Here is a 12,839-nt window from a genome sequence, read left to right as displayed (position 1 = left end):
CTCAGGTTGAGGAGCAACTCCTCATGTTTCCGTTCATGGTGAAGATACCCCGAACAAATTCCTGAAAGGAACAGTTTCCATAATGACAAGTGATAATAAATTTCAGCACAGTATATAAATGTTTCCTTACCAAATTCCACTTACCAAAGGCGCTTCACTCCCCGACAACGCCGCCAGAAAAGAGTCTTGATGACCCACAAGTATAGGGGATCAATCGTAGTCCTTTCGATAAGTAAGAGTGTCAAACCCAAAGAGAAGCAGAAGGCTCTGATAAACGGTTTTCAGCAAGGTAATAACTGCAAGCACTGAAAGTAGCGGTAACAAGTGATGGTGTAGTGAGGTGAAACGTAGCAAGTGAAAAGTAACAAGTAACAAGAGTAGCAACGATGCATCAAAGTGGCCCAATCCATTTTGTAGTAAGGGACAAGCCTGAACAAAGTCTTATAGGAAGTAAAACGCTCCCGAGGACACACGAGAATTTCTGTCATGCTAGTTTCATCATGTTCATATGATTCACGTTCGTTACTTTGATAGTTTGATATGTGGGTGGACCGGCGCTTGGGTACTGCCCTTACTTGGACAAGCATCCCACTTATGATTATCCCCTCTCGCAAGCATCCGCAACTACGAAAGAAGAATTAAGACAACGTCTAACCATAGCATTAAACTAGTGGATCCAAATCAGCCCCTTACGAAGCAACGCATAGACTGGGGTTTAAGATTTTGTCACTCTAGCAACCCATCATATACTTACTACTCCCCAATGCCTTCCTCTAGGCCCAAATATGGTGAAGTGTTATGTAGTCGACGTTCACATAACACCACTAGAGGAAAAACAACATACAACATATCAAAATACCGAATGAATACCAAATTCACATGACTATTATTAGCATGACTTATTCCATGTCCTCAGGAACAAAAGTAACTACTCACAAAGCATAATCATAATCATGATCAGAGGTGTAATGAGTAGCATCAAGGATCTGAACATAAACTCTCCCACCAAGTAATCCAACTAGCATCAACTACAAAGAGTAATCAACACTACTAGCAACCTTACAAGTACCAATCGGAGTCGCGAGAAGGAGATTGCTTACAAGAGATGAACTAGGGTTTGGAGAGGAGATGGTGCTGATGAAGATGTTGATGGAGATGACTCCCCTCCGACGAGAGGAGTGTTGGTGATGACGATGGCGACGATTTCCCCCTCCGGGAGGGAAGTTTCCCCGGCAGGATCGTCCTGTCGGAGCTCTAGATTGGTTCTGCTCAAGTTCTGCCTCGTGGCGGCGGAGAATCCACAAAAAAGCTCCACCCTGATTTTTTTCCAGACGAAACCCTTCATATAGCAAAAGAGGGGGCCAGTGGGCCACTAGGGTGCCCACAAGCCCTGACGCCGTGGCCAGGGGGGTAGGCCGCGGCCACCAGGCTTGTGGGCCCCTGGTAGCTCTCCTCTGGCACTTCTTTTGCCCAATATATTTTATATATTCCCAAAAAATTCCACGTTGATTTTTAGGGCATTTGGAGTTGCGCTGAATAGAGGACTTAGATTGCTCCTTTTCCAGTCCAGAATTCCAGCTACCGGTATTCTCCCTCTTCAAATAAACCTTGCAAAATAAAAGAGAAAAGGCATAAGTATGGTACCACAAAGTATAATAACAGTCCATAAAGCGATAAATATCAACATGAAAGCATGATGCAAAATGGGCGTATCAGCGGCGAATCCGCTGAAAATCCTCCTCCTGATTTTTTCCAGACCGAAACCCTTCTTGTAGCAAAAGGGGGGAGCTAGAGGGCCAGCTGGGAGCCCACAAGCCCCCTAGGCACGGCCAGGGGGGTGGCCGCGCCTAGCACGCTTGTGGCCCCTTGCTGGTGCCCCTCTGGCACTTCTTCGGCCCAGTATTTTTTATAAATCCAAAAAAAATCCACGTTGATTTTCACGGCTTTTGGAGTTGCGCAGAATAGGCATCTCAAACTTGCTCCTTTTTCAGGCCAGAATTCCAGTTGCCGGCATTCTCCCTCTTCATGTAAACCTTGCAAAATACGAGATAAAAGGAATAAGTATTGTACCGTGAAGTGAAATAGCAGCCCAAAAAGCAATAAATATCAACATGAAAGCATGATGCAAAATGGACGTATCAGGTACCCATGCAAGCATGCTCCATTTTACTTGGTAGACCATGACAATTTAATAAAAATTCTGTACACCATGGTAGGAAAAATGAGTATACTGTTGTTCATAATGATCAAAGTATAACTTTGCTTCCTATGTATCCAGAAAATATTATGAAAGATGACATTGCTGGAGCTAGTAAAGCCAAACAGGACCTACATAAGAGTGAAAATCAGATTGTAGCAAAGAAATTTGAGAAACACAATATGCCTAATAAACCATCATCTAGTGTTGGATCTGAAATAAAGCTAAAGAGTGGTTGTTTACTTGCCACTAAATATGATATTACTGATTTGGATGTTATTACATCTGTTTGCTATGCTTTTGTATGCAAAGAGTATTATTTTCAATCGTTGACATGCCTCCCTCTTTGCCTCCTGCTTTCATTAACATTTTGCACGAGTTCACTGACGTCTTTCCACAAGACGTGCCACCGGGATTAACACCTATTAGAGGGATTGAGCATCAGATTGACTTAATTCCTGGTGCATCACTACCCAACCGTGCACCATACCGTACCAATCCAGAGGAGACAAAGGAGATTATGTGTCAAGTACATGAGCTGCTCGACAAAGGTTATATACGTGAATCTCTTTGTCCTTGTGTTGTTCCAATTATTCTAGTGCCGAAAAAGGATGGTACATCGCGTATGTGTGTTGATGTAGAGGCATTAATAATGTTACTATTCATTATCGTCATCCTATTCCTAGGCTCGATGATATACTTGATGAATTAACTCGCTCTATAATTTTCTCCAAAGTTGATTTGCGTAGTGGATACCATAAAATTCGCATGAAATTGGGAGATGAATGGAAACAACATTTAAAACTAACTTTGGATTATATGAGTGGTTAGTTATGACTTTTGGGTTAACTAATGCACCTAGCACTTACATGAGATTAATGAATGAGGGTTTACGTGCTTTCATTGGATTATTTGTGGTAGTCCTCTTTGATGATATACTGATTAATAATAGATATTTGGAGGAACACTTGGATAATTTGTGTGTTGTTTTTATTGCTCTACGTGATGCACGTTTGTTTGGTAACCTTGGGAAGTGCACCTTTTGCATCGACCGAGTATCTTTTCTTCGCTATGTTATTACTCTAGAGGGAATTGAAGTTGATAAAGCCAACATTGAAGCTACTGAGAGTTGGCCGCATCCCAAAACGGTCACATAAGTGATGAGTTTTCTAGGCCTCGCTGGTTTCTATGGGCGTTTTGTGAGAGATTTAAACACCATTGCTGCACCTCTCAATGAGCTTACAAAGAAGGATGTCCCTTTTGCTTGGGGTACAACACAGGAAGAAGCCTTCAGGGTATTCAAAGATAAGTTAACACATGCTCCTTTACTCCAACTTCCTGATTTTACTAAGACTTTCAAGCTTGAATGTGATGCTTCTGGAATTGGATTAGGAGGTGTGTTATTACAAGATGGTAAACCTATTGCATAGTTTCTGAAAAATTGAGTGGGCCTAGTCTGAATTATTCTACTTATGATAAGGAATTATATGCTCTTGTTCGTACTTTGGAAACATGCCAACATGATTTATGGCCCAAAGAATTTGTCATACACTCTGATCATGAATCTTTGAAACATATTAAAAGTCAAGCAAAACTGAACCATAGACATCCTAAATGGGTTGAATTCATTGAGACTTTCCCGTACGTCATGAAACAAAAGAAGGGTAAAGAAAATGTTATTTTCGATGCATTGTCTCATTGTTATACCATGCTTTCACAACTTGACTTTAAAATATTTGGTTTGGAGACCATCAAAGATCAATATGTGCATGATGTTGATTTCAAAGATGTGTTCAAGAATTGTAAAGAAGGGAGTATCTGGAACAAGATCATCATTAATGATGGATTTGTGCTTCGTGCTAACAAGCAATGCATTCCAGCTAGCTCCGTTCGTCTTTTGTTGTTACAAGAGGCGCGTGGAGGACGATTGATGGGATACTTTGGCGTAAAGAAGATGGAAGACATACTTGCTACACATTTCTTTTGGCCAAAGATACGACGGGATGTTGAGCGTTTTGTTGCTCGCTGCACGACATGTGAAAAAGCTAAGTCACGACTCAATCCTCATGGTTTATATATGCCTTTGCCTGTACCTAGTGTTCCTTGGGAGGATATATCTATGGACTTTCTTTTAGGTTTACTTCGAACAAAGAAGTGGAGGGATAGCATATTTCTTGTAGAGGACAGATTTTCAAAAATGGCACACTTTATACCATGTCATAAAAGTGATGATGCTGCTAATGTGGCTGATTTGTTCTTTCGTGGAATTTTGCGCTTGCATGGTGTGCCAAATACGATTGTTTCAGATCATGATGCTAAATTTCTTAGCCACTTTTGGAGATGTTTATGGGAAAAGTTGGGGACAAAACTACTTTTTAGTACTACACGTCACCCCCAAACTGATGGACAAACTCAAGTAGTCAATAGATCATTGTATACTATGCTTAGGGCTGTTTTGAAGAAAAACTGGAAAATGTGGGAAGAATGCTTGCCTCATATTGAATTTGCTTATAATCATTCACTGCATTCTACTACTAAGATGTGCCCTTTTGAAGTTGTGTATGGTTTCTTACCTCATGGACCTATTTATTTGCTACCTCTTTCATCTTCGAAGAAGGTTAATTTTGATGTTAACGAACGTGTTGATTTGATACTAAAGATGCATGAGTTAACAAAGGAAAACATTGAGCGTATGAATGCTAAATATAAACTTGCTGGAGATAAGGGTAGAAAACATGTTGTCTTTGCACTATGAGATCTTGTTTGGTTGCATTTGTGTAAGGATTGGTTTCATGATTTATGCAAGTCAAAGCTAATGCCACATGCTGATGGTACTTTCAAGGCGTTAGAGAAAATAAATGATAATTCATATAGACTTGTGCTGCCTGCAGATTTTGGGGTTAGACCCACTTTTAACATTGCAGATTTGAAGCCATATTTGGGTGAGGAAGATGAGCTTCCGTCGAGGATGACTTCCGCTCAAGAACGGAAGGATGATGAATACATCAATACCATTGTTACACCCATAGCCTCAACTCATATACATACTCGACCAGTTACTAGAGCTCGCGCACGCCAATTGAATTACGAGGTACTTCCGTTTCTTGGAAATCCTTCAAATGTTCATGAACATATGATGCTGCTTAAGTTAGATACTTTTGTTGTACTTACGAATGAAGGACCTAGCATGGACAAGAAGGATATCCGTTGGAGCGGGATCAAGCATGGAGTAGAAGGTGCACGCGCGGGAAAGAACAATGGAGCTTTCGCTGGTGATTTTCGCACTTTGAAGCCACCATAAGGAGAGCATGAAGGATTGGATGAAATACTCAAGACACCACTTTATAAATTTTGCACATAGCATATTATAGGTGTTGTGCCACCTTATTTTTGTGCCAGGCCCATGTAATTTTGAAATACCACATTATAGGCTATTTTTAGAGTACGTATGAGTGGAGAAACTGAGTTAGGGTCAGTTTCAGACCCCTCCTCCAAGGGATTAGGAAATTCCTCCTTTATTCCCCCATATATACAGTCCTTAGGGCGCCGTTTAGACTTGGGTTTTGTTTAGATTACAAGTTCGCCATAGCTGCAACTTCGCATACTTTGTCTGTGTTCCATGACGAGACAAAGGCATCAGAGAACCCCACTTTCATCAATAAAGCTTTCCTCTTATATTTGCAATATCCAGATTGCAATCTTAGATTCTTGCTTGATCTTTGTTTGCGTGCAGGAAACAAACCCTCGTGGTCAGGTTGATCGTGATCCGGCATGGTCAATAACCTCTCAGAGTTGGTTTAGCGATTGCTAAGACGCGACGTCCTCACACATTCATAGTCGGATCGTCAAAGTCTACTCCACCAAAAACGATAACCACCATTTCATCGAAAGACAGGGACAACTTTGCCTCTATCAATTAGCATAGGCTTCAGGGATACAAGCCTCTTATCATACTTTGTGTTGCATCAGGGCATCAGGCCTCGAGGTTATTTGTGAGGCTTGCTTATTCATGGCTACCCGAAGTGCGACAACTCAGGGGATTGATAAACTCACGGTCTTGCAAACCGGATCCTGAAACCACGACCTACGAGCATTGGAGCTTCACCAACTTTCCCTTTTGTACTAGTCATAACGGCCAGGAGGACCATTGTGGCATGTATGAGTTTTGCATTGACTTGTGTCATGATGGTCATGCCTGGATTCCTGCACCGGCATCTCGCGAACTGGAAAATCACGGGACACATGGGACATGTGTAGCGCCGTTGAGCCCATGATTTTGTTTTTCTTTGCATATATAAAGAGGGGAAAAGAGAGAAAGAACCACTTCTATTATCCTAACCCTGCCTCGAATATATTTCTTCTTATCATCGCCATTGCCTTCACATCCAACACTCGGACCTTGCTCCCTTTCTACCTCCTACTAATCTAGGAAGGTGGACGCAGAGAGGTAGGTCGAGGAGTCAAGGAGATACACGGTGCCACAGAACGATGCCTTACCGGCACAGTCCGACGCCGAGCGGGTGTGATACGTCTTCGACCTATTCCTAATTTTTGTTTATTTCATGCTATTATTTTATCAATCTTAGATACTTTATATGCAATTTTATATAATTTTTTGGACTAACCTATTAACTTAGGGTCCACTGCCAGCTCGTGTCTTTTGTTCTTTTGGAAAATCAACACCAAACGGAGTCCAAACGTGTCGAAACTTTTTCATGATTTTTGCTGGACCATAAGACACTCTATAAGATTATGTGGGGAGTAGAAGATCCATGGGGAGATGCCAATGCAACAGGGTGCTCCCTGGGGGTAGGGTAAGACCTCATGTATCGTGGGCCCCATGTGTCTCCGTCTGACCTAATTGCAATACTATAAATTCCCAAATATTCTAAACCCACAAAGAAATAACTGAAACAATTTTTCAGCCAACGCAAGACTCTTTTCTTCTGTGATCCTATCTAGAGGCCTTTTTGGGTACTCTGCCGAAGGGGGAATGGGTCGCGAAGGGCTTCTACATCAGCATTGCTGCCTCCATGATGATGTGTGAGTAGTCTATCACAGACCTACGTGTCAATAGTGATTAGCTATATGGCTTCGTCTCTCTCTTTGATTTTCAATACCATGTTCTCTTCGTAGATCTATTCTATGGAATCTTTTTCATGATGTGCTTGTGAGGATCCGATGATTTTTTGTTTTATGATCAGATTATTCATTGAAAGTAATTATATATTTTCGGAATTTTTAATTGAATACCCTCTCAATTCTTTTATATGTGATTTATATAGCTATGTAATACTTTCTGTCCTATTGGTTTTCTTTGGCCAAGTTGATATATCGATCTAAAGTGGAAGTGGTGCATAGTAGTTAGTTCAATCTTGTGGTGTCTGCTACGACAACAAAAGTCCTTCCTCGGCAACGCCAGGAATTCTTCTAGCTACTTCTCTTCTTTGCGTCGGTTTTTCCCTTGAAGAGGAAAGGGTGATGCAGCACAGGAGCAGTAAGTATTTCCCTCAGTTTGAGAACCAAGGTATCAATCCAGTAGGAGAATCTCGTCAAGTTCAGAGTACCTGCACAAACACAAAAGAGCATGCACCCAATGCTATAAAGGGGTTGTCAATCCCTTCAAGATTGTTTGCAAAGTGAGATCTGAAGGCGGAAAGTTCAACGAAGAAAAGTGTAAGGCTGAAAATATGGTTTGGAGTAGACCCGGGGGCCATAGTGTTCACTAGAGACTTCTCTCAAAATAGCAAGTATTACGGTGGTGAACAAATTACTGTCGAGCAATTGATAGAACCGCACAAAGTCATGATGATATCTAAGGCAATGATCATACTTATAGGCATCACGTACGAGACAAGTAGACCGATACTTTCTGCATCTACTGCTATTACTCCACACATCGACCGCTATCCAGCATGCATCTAGTGTATTGAGTTCATGACAAACAGAGAAAGCCTTAAGCACGATGACATGATGTAGAGGGATAATCTCAAACCAATGATGAAAACCCCATCTTTTTACCCTTGATGGCAACAACATGATGCGTGCCTCGCCACCCCTTCTGTCACTGGGTGAGGTCACCGCACCGTATGAACCCAAAACCAAGCACTTTTCCCATTGCAATAATCATAGATCTAGTTGGCCAAACAAAACCCACAACTCGAAGGGAATTACAAGGATATGAAATCATGCATAAGAGAGATCATAAGAAACTCAAATAAGATTCATAGATAACCTGATCATAAATCCACAATTCATCGGATCTCGACAAACACACCACAAAAGAAGATTACATTGGATAGATCTCCATGAAGATCATGGAGAACTTTGTATTGAAGATCCAAGAGAGAGAAGAAGCCATATTGTTATTAGCTATGGACCCGTAGGTATATGGTGAAATACTCACGCATCATTGGAGAGGTCTTGGTGTTGATGAAGAAGCCCTCCGTATCCGAATCCCCCCTCCAGCAGGGCAACAGAACGTGCCCCAGATGGGATCTTGCGGAGATAGAAGCTTGCGGCGACGGAAAAGTACTTTCGATGATCTCCTGATTTTTCTTGGGATTTTAGCTAATATATAGGCGCAAAACCGAGGGCAAAGGAGCCTCAGGGAGCCTACAAGCCAGGGGGCGCGAGCCCCCTTGGCCGCGCCATGAGGGCTTGTGGGGTCCCTGGTGGCGCCCTGCCCTGATTCTGCGGCTTCCCGGTCTTTTTTTGTTCCGGAAAAAATCTTTTTGGCAGTTTCATTCCGTTTGGACTCCGTTCAAAATCCTCCTGTGAAAGGGGTAAAAAATATGGAAAAAACAGGAACTGGCACTTGGCACTGAGTTCATAAGGTAGTCCCAAAAATATATAAAAGGCATACAAAACATCCAAAGATTGACAAGATAATAGCATGAAACCATCAAAAATTATAGATACGTTGGAGACGTATCAAGCATCCCCAAGCTTAACTCCTGCTTGTCCTCGAGTTGGGAAGTGATAAAGAATGAATTTTTGATGTGGAATGCTACCTAGCATAGTTGTCCTTTGCAACTTCTTTCACGCGACATGAATGTTCAGATCCGTAAGATTCGAAACAATAGTTTTCTATTGACATGAAAACAATAATACTTCAAGCAAACTAGCAAGGTAATCATGAACTTTCAAAATAACAAGGCCAAGGAAAGTTATCCCTAGAAAATCATATAGTGTGGTTATGCTCCATCATCCTCACACAACTAATGTAAATCATGCACAACCCCGGTATTGGCCAAGTAATTGTTTTCGCACTCTTACTTTCTCAAACTTTTTATAACTATCACACAATACATGAGCGTGAGCCATGGATATAGCACTAAAAGTGGAATAGAGTGTGGTGGTGGTTGTGAGACAAAAAGGAGGAGATGGTCACATTGACTCGGCATATCAAAAGGCTATGGAGATGCCCATTAATAGATATCAATGTGAATTAGTAGGGATTGCCATACAAAGGATGCACTAGAGCTATAAGTATGTGAAAGCTCAAAAGTAGAACTAGTGGGTGTGCATCCAACTTGCTTGCTCACGAAGACCTAGGGCAATTTTGAGGAAGCCCATCATTGGAATATACAAGCCAAGTTATATAATGAAGATTCCCACTAGCATATGGTAGTGACAAAGAAAGAAGCTCTTAATCATGAAGAACATGGTGCTATTACGAAGCACAAGTGTGGAAAAAGATAGTAGCATTGTCCCTTCTCTCTTTTTCTCTCTTTTTTTTATTTGGGCTCTTAGGCCTCTCTTTTTTCTTTTCTCTTTTTTCTATTTTTGGGGTCTTTGGCCTCTTTTTTTATTTTTTTATTTCCTCACATGGGACAATGCTCTAATAATGATGATCATCACTTTTATTTACTCACAACTCAAAGCTTAGAAATGACTCTATAGGAAATGCCTACGGAAGTGTACCGGGATGTGCAACGATCTAGCTTGGCGTATGACGTTGAAACATCTCGCTAGCTATCTTACGATCATGCAATGGCAATATGAGAGTGACGACACAAGTCATGAGACGGAACGGTGGGAATTGCATGACAATATATCTCAGAATGGCCATGAAAATGCCATAGTAGGTAGGTATGGTGGCTGTTTTGAGGAAGGCATATGGTGGGTTTGTGTACCGATGAAAGTGGCGCGGCACTAGAGAGGCTAGCAATGGTGGAAGGTGAAAGTGCATTTATACCATGGACTCACATTAGTCATGAAGAACTCACATAGTTGTTGCGAAAGTTTCTATTAATAATCGAAACAAAGTGCTAAACGCATACTCCTAGGGGAAGGGTTGGTAGGTGTTAACCATCGCGCAATCCCGACCTCAACACAAAGGATGACAATCAATAGATCAATTATGCTCCGACTTCCTAACATAGCGGTTCACCATAAGTGCATGCTACGGGAATAACTAACTTCAACACAATTATTTGTAGATTCACAACACCCTACTAACATAACTCTTAATATTACCAAATCCACGTCTCAAAACTAATTGAGAGGAATCAAGACTTCTCTTTCTACTCAATGCACATGAACATGGAGGTTTTTGTATCCTCTTTGGGTACCTATCACTTTTGGTACTACTTTCATATCATAAGCCAACTACCAAGTCACGCACCGCCGAGCTCTAAAAGATATAAGTGAAGCACATTGAGCAAAATTATCTAGCTCAAAAGATATAAGTGAAGCACTATGAGGATTCTAGCAAAATCACGATGAGTGCATGCCTCTTTCTCTAAAAGAGGTGTGCAGCAAGGATGATTGTGACACAACAAAAATAAAAGACTCCTATGATACAAGACGCTCCAAGAAAAACACATATCATGTGGTGAATAAAAATATAGCTCCAAGTAATGTTACCGATGGATTGAAGACGAAAGCGGGGATGCCTTCCCGGGGCATCCCCAAGCTTAGGCTTTTTGGTGTCCTTGAATTTTGCTTGGGATTCCTTGGGCATCCCCAAGCTTGAGCTCTTTCCACTCCATATCTCTTTGTCCATGAGAACATCACCCAAAACTTGAAAACTTCACAACACAAAACATAAACACAAACTCGTGATAACATTAGCACAAGAAAACAAACTACCACCACTTTTGGTACTGTAGCAACTTGAATTCTATCTATATTGGTGTTGGGCTGCTGTATTCTCACTTTTCCATGTCTAGTACACCCCCCCCCCCCGATACTGACCATAGTTTCATCAAAACAAGCAACCAACTCAACAAAAACTGAATATGTCAAAAACAGACCAGTCTGTAGCAATATGTATACTTCGTATACTTATGTTACCTCAAAATTTTTGAACAATTATGAATGACTGGGAAAAGGCATATCAACCAGCAGCAAAAAGAATAGACTCAAAATCTCTTTCTGAATAAAAATGAAAAATCATCTCGTGAGCGAAAAGTTTTTGTCTTTTTCCAGCAGGATCAAACAACCATTACCAAGACTAGTCATAAAGGTTTTGCTTGGCTCAAACACAAAAAGAAACACAAAAAACAGAATCACAACAGAATTATGAACGTGTGGATGCAACAAAACAGAAATAAAAAGATAAATTCATTGGGTTGCCTCCCAACAAGCGCTATTGTTTAACGCCCTTAGCTAGGCATAAAAGCGATAGAATCACGTATCGTCGTCTTTGGTGCTCAAACCATATGTGGCCCTCATCATGGATTCATAAGGCAATCTTATTTTCTTTCTAGGAAAGTGTTCCATGTCCTTCCTTAAAGGAAATTTAAATCTAACATTCCCTTCCATCATATCGATGATAGCACCGATAGTCCTTAGGAAAGGTCTACCAAGAATAATAGGGCATGTAGGATTGCAATCAATGTCAAGCACAATGAAATCCATGGGTACATAGTTCCTATTTGCAATAATAAGAACATCATTGACACTTCCCATGGGTTTCTTGACATTAGAATCCGCAAGATGCAAATTAAGAGAACACTCTTCAATCTCATTAAAACCCAGAACATCACATAAAGACTTTGGAATCGCGGAAACACTAGCACCCAAATCACACAAAGCATTGCATTCATAGTTTTTTATTTTGATTTTGATAGTAGGTTCCCACTCATCATGAAGCTTTCTAGGGATAGAGACTTCCAATTCAAGTTTCTCTTCAAGAGATTTTATCATAGCTTCGATGATATGATCGGTAAAGGCCTTTTTTTGGCTATAAGCGTGTGGAGAGTTTAACATGGATTGCATCAAGGAAATGCATTCAATCAAGGAGCAACTATCATAATTGAATTCCTTGAAATCCAAGGTAGTAATTTCATTACTGCTGAAAGTTTTAATATCTTCTACTCCACTTTCAATGCTTTTAGCATCAAGATAGATGGACTCAAAATCATTGGGGCACTTTTCAACCAAAGTGGATTCATATCCAGCCCCATAATCATTAGGTTCGTCACAAGAAAACAAGGATTCAATGGGAGTCACACCAAGCACTTTAAGATCTTCGTGATTCTCATCACGAGTCTTAGGTTTAGCAGCCATTTTATTAACTAAGGTAGCGTGCTTATCAGAAATCTGGCCTACCAACTTTTCAAGATGAGCAAACTGAGCATTAAGCGCAAGGTATTCTTGGCCATATCGTCAACTTCCCTATTCATAAAGGCCA

The sequence above is a fragment of the Hordeum vulgare genome, chromosome 3H (assembly GCF_904849725.1).
Source record: "Hordeum vulgare subsp. vulgare chromosome 3H, MorexV3_pseudomolecules_assembly, whole genome shotgun sequence".
NCBI lineage: Eukaryota > Viridiplantae > Streptophyta > Magnoliopsida > Poales > Poaceae > Hordeum > Hordeum vulgare.
Note: the sequence above shows the minus strand (reverse complement) of the source record.